The 6,930-nt window shown below is 41.9% G+C and overlaps 5 non-coding genes and 1 pseudogene across 5 annotated transcripts; all 6 read left to right on the top strand.

The window, feature by feature from the left end:
- Positions 1-868: 868 nt before the first annotated feature.
- Positions 869-5,428, top strand: LOC123190764 (eukaryotic translation initiation factor 3 subunit I-like; annotated as a pseudogene).
- LOC123038440 (small nucleolar RNA U54) lies at positions 3,377-3,458 on the top strand. Its single transcript, XR_006417877.1, has one exon. It is a non-coding gene; the product is annotated as a small nucleolar RNA U54 (small nucleolar RNA).
- On the top strand, positions 3,584-3,665 carry LOC123038441 (small nucleolar RNA U54). The gene has a single exon (XR_006417878.1). It is a non-coding gene; the product is annotated as a small nucleolar RNA U54 (small nucleolar RNA).
- Positions 3,950-4,029, top strand: LOC123038437 (small nucleolar RNA U54). The gene has a single exon (XR_006417874.1). It is a non-coding gene; the product is annotated as a small nucleolar RNA U54 (small nucleolar RNA).
- LOC123038438 (small nucleolar RNA U54) lies at positions 4,244-4,323 on the top strand. Its single transcript, XR_006417875.1, has one exon. It is a non-coding gene; the product is annotated as a small nucleolar RNA U54 (small nucleolar RNA).
- On the top strand, positions 4,568-4,648 carry LOC123038439 (small nucleolar RNA U54). Its single transcript, XR_006417876.1, has one exon. It is a non-coding gene; the product is annotated as a small nucleolar RNA U54 (small nucleolar RNA).
- Positions 5,429-6,930: the final 1,502 nt, after the last annotated feature.

Below are 6,930 nucleotides of genomic sequence, written 5' to 3'. Positions count from 1 at the left end.
GAACTTTTTGTTGAGGATAAATCATGTAGGTGTGGCCTCTTGATGTTAAATTTCATGGAGTACTTATGGGAGATATTTCGACACTCTTGAACAGATATATTTTGCATCATATCATAATACTTATTATTTTATGAAGTAGCACTATTTGAAAATTAAGTCGTATTACTTGACTTTACTTTCATAGGGCATATTTAGAACAAAATTAGTTGTTATTTTAGTAGATTGAGAATTGAATAATGATGATATAAGAAATCCGGATCGTTAGGCATGACACATATGCACATGGCTCAATAACAATGACTCACTAAAGAGAAATAAGATTTAAAACGAATGTTTCTATTATAAATTATGATACGTGCGTTGCACGTGCAAGTCTACTAGTCAATTTCAACATGACATCACTGCGACCTGTGTGTGGCCATACTACCGAGCATGAGATGGTGAGTCACTCGCACTGGGAGGCCCCACGTTGAACAGGTCGCACGTTATCAATATTTTTTTTTGCGAAAAGCCAACATGATTGGATTACGCCAACATTTAGCAAATGCCAAATATTGGCTAATGGTTGGTTGGTTACCAACTTTTTTTGCCAAGCTTATAAATGTTGCCAACTTAGGCAAGTCTTGGCATTTTCAATTTTCGGCAGACAAATTTTGGTAGCAAAACCAATCGTGCTGTGTATTTTGCAGAAAAAAAAACCATTGTGATCGCGCGGGAGGAAATGTACGTTTTTTTTTGAGACAAGAGGAAATGTACGTGTGGACGGACGTTGGACGAACATGTTTCAGCCCGTCGTTCTTGTTGGGCCGAAACCCAGCCCATCCTTCGTGCTTAATACAGCCGCCTAACGGCTTAGGTTTTCCCACACAAACGCCCCCCTGTCCACGCGCAGCTAGGGTTTCGCTCCGCCGCGACCGCACGATCCAGACCCCTACACTTCCCTAGCCCTACACCTCCCGGCGGCGGCGGCGAGCAGTCAGTGGCAAGATGAGGCCTGTTCTCATGAAGGGGCACGAGCGCCCGCTCACGTTCCTCAAGTACAACCGGGACGGCGACCTGCTCTTCTCCTGCGCCAAGGACCACACGCCCACCGTGTGGTACGCCTCCAACGGCGACCGCCTCGGCACCTACCGCGGCCACAACGGCGCGGTGTGGTCCTGCGACGTCTCCCGCCACTCCACGCGCCTCATCACGGGCAGCGCCGACCAGACCGCCAAGCTCTGGGACGTCCAGACGGGGAGGGAGCTCTTCACCTTCAGGTTCGACGCCCCCGCGCGCTCCGTCGACTTCGCCATCGGCGACCACCTGGCCGTCATCACCACCGACAGCTTATGGGGAACATGCCCACCGCGCAGGTCAAGCGCATCGCCGAGGACTTGCAAGACCGTACGGTCCACTCACTCTCCTTCGCCTCAAGTTTCTAGATGTCTAGTTGTGTCGTGAATGTGGATTTTGAGGTGTGTGTTGGTGGTTTGCAGAGACGGAGGAGTCGGCGCTCGTGATCTCCGGCATCACGGGGAGGATTAACAGGGCCGTGTGGGGACCCGGCAACCGGACCATCATCACGGCTGGCGAGGATGCCACCATCCGCATCTGGGACTCTGAGGTTAGCACCCCATGCTTGCACGTAGTCCTGTTGAGTCCTGCTGGCGATTGTTTCTACCCTATTAGGGTGTCTGGTGCTATGGACCTCTGGCAATATGCTTATTGGCATGAACTTATAACTATTGTTGCATGATTGTCGATGTAGTGGTTGTGGATAGCCACTCATATTGTTCAATAGTTTAAAATGTTGCTTGAGCTCAGGGCTTTATATTTCACACGGTACCTGAATTTCCATGTCATGTGGCCTGTTTCCGTGAGTTTCTTATTACCAACAACACCTCGAATTAACACAGCAAACTGCTAATATGTAAATCTGGCCATATGTTTCTTGGTGGCTGCTTAGTTCTTAGTCCGTTTGACTAGAGTATTTCCCCCCCCCTCTAGAATTGCATTTTTCTCTGTGTGGTTTGTTTACTAGACAGAATGAAGGAACTAATAGGTTATCTCATGCAAAGTTTATATCCACTATCTATCTTGTCATGCAATGTTTGTTGGTACATGCTAGGTGTTGTTGCTTTCCCATTTTGTATGATCTTATGTATTTATGTCCTATTTTCTCTTGGGCCTGTAGACTGGAAAGCTGCTGAAGGAGTCAGACAAGGAGGCTGGGCATCAGAAGGCAATTAGCTCACTATCAAAATCCTTAGATTGGTCTCATTTCCTCACAGGTTCCTTGGATAAATCTGCTAAGGTGATACTTTTGGGATTGCTGCCCTGATAATCTGTACTTTATTTTTTCTTGTTATATGGATTCTTCTGACATCTGTTATGTGGCAGCTATGGGATGCAAGAACACTGACCCTGATGAAGACATATGTCACAGAGCGACCAGTTAATGCTGTTGACATGTCTCCTACTCTTGATAATGTATGCTCCTCTATCTGTCGCCTTCCTTATCTGTCATTGTTCTTACGTTGCTGCGAGCATTTCAATGTACGAGCTCTCTCAAAGCACATGGGGCTGTGTTTTTAATTCTTGCTCTTTTCACAAGAAGCTAAAAGCATATATTTCCGTGGGCAACCATGAAGTTGGGAGTGACTATGAATTTGTAAATGTGCTCTTCGATTCAGCCCTTTTGGTAATTATTGAGTTGGATAAGATTACTGTGTATGTGCTCTGGTCTTGAGTGCCACATATGTTTGTCCTGCACATTTATTTCCTACCCTTGATTTCTTGCTCTCTTTAGTTAAGGCCAAGTTTGTCAAAGTGTGTGAACCATGATTCCTTTGCACATTTGTTATCTTAATTTGTCAGCTTCTGTGTTTAAAGCTCATCCCATGTGTGCATGGTGCTGAACTAAATTGGTACATTATAATGGTGTTTTTTGTTATTCTATATGGAAACTCATTTGTATTTTCTAAACAACATATTTGTTTGCGGTTCATAGGTGGTTATTGGAGGTGGTCAAGATGCAATGAACGTTACTATGACAGATCGCCGTGCCGGTAAATTTGAGGCCAAATTTTTCCACAAGGTGAGCTAGATTCCTTTGTATATTTTTACACAGATGCCTCTTGACTTTCTATGGGAAGTTACATTCTGTCTGTATATATTGTCAAAATCTGTAACAGGATTTTGTTGTTAATTTCAGATTTTACAAGAAGAGATTGGTGGTGTTAAAGGACATTTTGGACCAATCAATGCATTGGCATTTAATCCTGATGGAAAGAGGTTATTTCATATAACATTGTATTTTGATTTCTTATATTCGTGTTCTGCCTCTGCACTTGGGTTTGTGTTATGCCTCTGTTTCACACTTGGTATGCTAATTTGCTCAATGATTAAGCCATGTAGATTCATGGCGATATACGCTATTCTGAATCTTTAGGATGTCATCAAATGTTATGAGAGCAGACCTTGATTTTGAATTTTATATGTTAACTAACCCTTTTTACCATTTCATGTTGATTTCTCAATTTACATTTTGCCTCTGCACCTTGGGTTGGCAATATGCTCTGTTTCACTTAGTTTGCTAATCTTCTCAATGATTAAGCCGTGTAGATTCATGGCGATATACGCTATTCTGAGTCTTTAAGATGTCATCAAACTTTATGAGAGCAGATCTTGATATTGTTTTCTTGTTCATATTTATTTATCTCCCGTGGGTCAAGTATTGTGAAGTAATCCTCACTCGCCACTTTATTTTCTAACTTCTTAAGTCTTGACTCATCCTCTGTATCCTGGATTCTACATGGGCATTGGGTTTGACTTATCTGTTACACATTGTTCATCTTTGTTATCTGCTCGTGACATATTTTGTTTCCTTTGTGATCTCATGCCTTTGCTTACTACCTTTTATCTTGTTGAATACTGGCTTTTCTCTTGTGATTTTTTCTCAACGTGTAGCTCAGTGATTAGAGCCAATTACATTGGCAATATACGCTATACTGACCATATTTTGATGAAAAGTTGTATATGAGAGCTACATGAAGTAATTCTTATCACCATTCTATTGTCTTTAATCTCGAGTCTTAATGAAACCTCTCTATCTTGGCCTTGAGTTTTGACTTTTGTGTAACACATAACTTATCATTTCCATCTGTTTGAGCACATGTTGTTTCCTTTGTGTTTTGGTGCCTTTTCTTCACACCTTCTATCTTATTGGATCACTCTCTTTTCTCATGTTTAGTAATAATGATGCTCAGTGATTATAGCCAATTACATTGGCAATATACGCTATACTGACCATATTTTGATGAAAAGTTGTATATGAGAGCTACATGAAGTAATTCTTATCACCATTCTATTGTCTTTAATCTCGAGTCTTAATGAATCCTCTCTATCTTGGCCTTGAGTTTTGACTTTTGGGTAACACATAACTTATCATTCTCTGTTGGATATGAGAGCTATATCGTCCTCTGAATTTATCTTGGCAGATCTAACCTGCAATATTGCTTGATCATGCTTTCTTGCACATTCTGTTTTATTGTACCTGTTGAATTCCTCATGTAGATGGTATGGCAGCTCAGTGATTTTAGCCAAATAAACTTTGGTCATATACGCTATTCTGAATATGTTGTTGTAAAATAAATTTATGAGAGCTACCAATCCTTCCTTCTTTGATACTGTTATATTTCGTTGGTGATTTATGTCTATCGAAATGCTTTTGAGAAATAGGATTTTCACCTCCCTATTTGAGCTTCAGTTCTTGATTTCTCATGTATTTTTACGTATTCCAGTTCTAACGACCCATGTTTTCCCATGTAATGTCCATAGCTTTTCGAGTGGTGGGGAGGATGGATACGTGAGGCTACACCATTTTGATCCTGAGTATTTCAACATCAAGATGTAAGCCTGTGAATTTCTCAAGGTAAGACTTGTATCCCTTGCAGACAAATAACTGCAACTTCATACATTGTTGTTACTCGATGCTCTTGTTCTCGAGCGATCTCAGCGTATCGTCTTCTATGTTGTTACAAAATGTCTTGTGCTTCAGGCTTTTGCTTACATGGTCATTTCGGGGCTGCTGTTTGGTTGGTGTCCAGGCCAGGGTAGAACCAAACAAGTTTATACTAGGCCCTGTTGAAGCACCATTATTTTTCAGGCACAGTTCGCCATTTTCCGACCTTGTTTCAGGCTGCAGTTGAAAGACCTCCCTCGTACTCTGGAGTGAACATAGTTTTATTTTTTTGGCTCAGTTTGTGCAACAACTTTACTTAGCTGGATGATCTACTCTGTAATACTCCTTTCGTTCACTATTATAAGATGTTCTAACTTTTTTTCTTCTAAATCGGATGTATGTAGACGTGTTTCAGTGTGTTTGTTCACCATATGGAAGTATCAAGAACATCTTATCAGTGAATAAAGGGAGTGGTTCCTTTTTTTTGTGGTGCAATCAGCAATGGAGATGCTTAAATTGGTGATCTCGTGTTGCTTTACTTGCCAGTGTTTAACTGAAACCTTCTGCTTACGCCCAAGAATTATGCGCAGTTAGGCGTCTTAGATCGACACTATTGGATTTCTAGTTCACATAAATGCTATCTTGCTGCATACTGCTACTAACTAATAAAACGATTTGAGCCTAAACGTTACTAGCAGGTTATAAGCGTGGCGCACGCCGTGGCCGTTATTAAGTTAGATGCATTGGCGTTCATTCGCGGTGCTATGTTGGCACCCATTTGACTAGCTTGAGACAGTCTTGTGTACTTCAATCGTGCCTAGTCGCGTCAAAGGCCAGTTCTTTTGGTGGCATGAAATTTAAACCGTCTTCCTCGTTAATTGAAGCTTCTGAACTACTCTCTCTGTTCTTAAATAGTCTTTTTAGAGATTCTAATATGGACTATATTCGAAACAAAACAAGTGAATCTACTCCATATTTAAATCTTTAAAAAAACTTATATTTAGAAACGGAGGGAGGGAGTAGTTATGAGATTACGCCTGAACAAATTTTGTAAGCGGATTGTTTTTTATGCTGAAGAAAGATAACTTATTTTTTAAGCCACCCAAAAGAACCGGTGGTGACTAGTTTGGTCACTAATCGCTTCGTTGGTTCAGTTGAATTCGCAACAATGTTTGCGTAAGCTCTGCCAAGTAATTGCGCCAATCCTCCCTAACATGGATGTCGTCCCAGACATCGATGCCGTCACCGCCGCTTGAATTTGTGGTAATTAATACTCCCTCCGGTCCTTTTTACTCTGCACATTGAATTTGCCGAAAATCAAACTTTGCTAAGTTTGATCAAATTTATATTAGAAATTATTAGCATATATAATATTTAATAAATATAATATGAAAATATATTCAAGATGAATCTAATGATATTGATGTTCTTACGTGAATGTCTATAACTTTTTATATAAACTTGATCAAAGTTGGATGAGATTGATTTCGGACAAACTTAATATGCAGAGTAAAAAGGACCGGAGGGAGTAGTTGCATACTCGCTATTATCGTCGCCTTCCTAGGCTCCATGGAATCCTTTAGAAGCCACCCACGCCCTCCAGTAGCGCCTCGTCACCGAGCGTGCTTCCTCGCAAGCTCCATCTCTGTTAATTGCCTCCCCGTGCATCCAGTGCCTTATCGAGCATGATCATGTGCTTAGGGTGAGCTCGTTGTCCTTCCTCTCTTCTTTGAGCCCCGTGAGAGCATCTCCACTCGTTCCCCCAATAGGCTCCCCAGGGCGCCTTTTTTAACGCCGGTGACGAAAAATCGTTCCAGTCGCGCCTTCAAATCATTGTTTATCGCTGGTTTGGGCCGAAATAACAACTGGCGATCCAAAGCCGAACCCAGCGCGCCAGGAGGCGCCTAGGGGCACCGACTGAAGCGAAAATGCGTGTGGGCCCGCGCTGTCCGCGACTTTGGACGATTTCCCGCTGTTTTCTTCCC

Source organism: Triticum aestivum, chromosome 2A (assembly GCF_018294505.1).
Source record: "Triticum aestivum cultivar Chinese Spring chromosome 2A, IWGSC CS RefSeq v2.1, whole genome shotgun sequence".
NCBI lineage: Eukaryota > Viridiplantae > Streptophyta > Magnoliopsida > Poales > Poaceae > Triticum > Triticum aestivum.
Note: the sequence above shows the minus strand (reverse complement) of the source record. Positions and strands in the feature narration are given on the sequence as shown.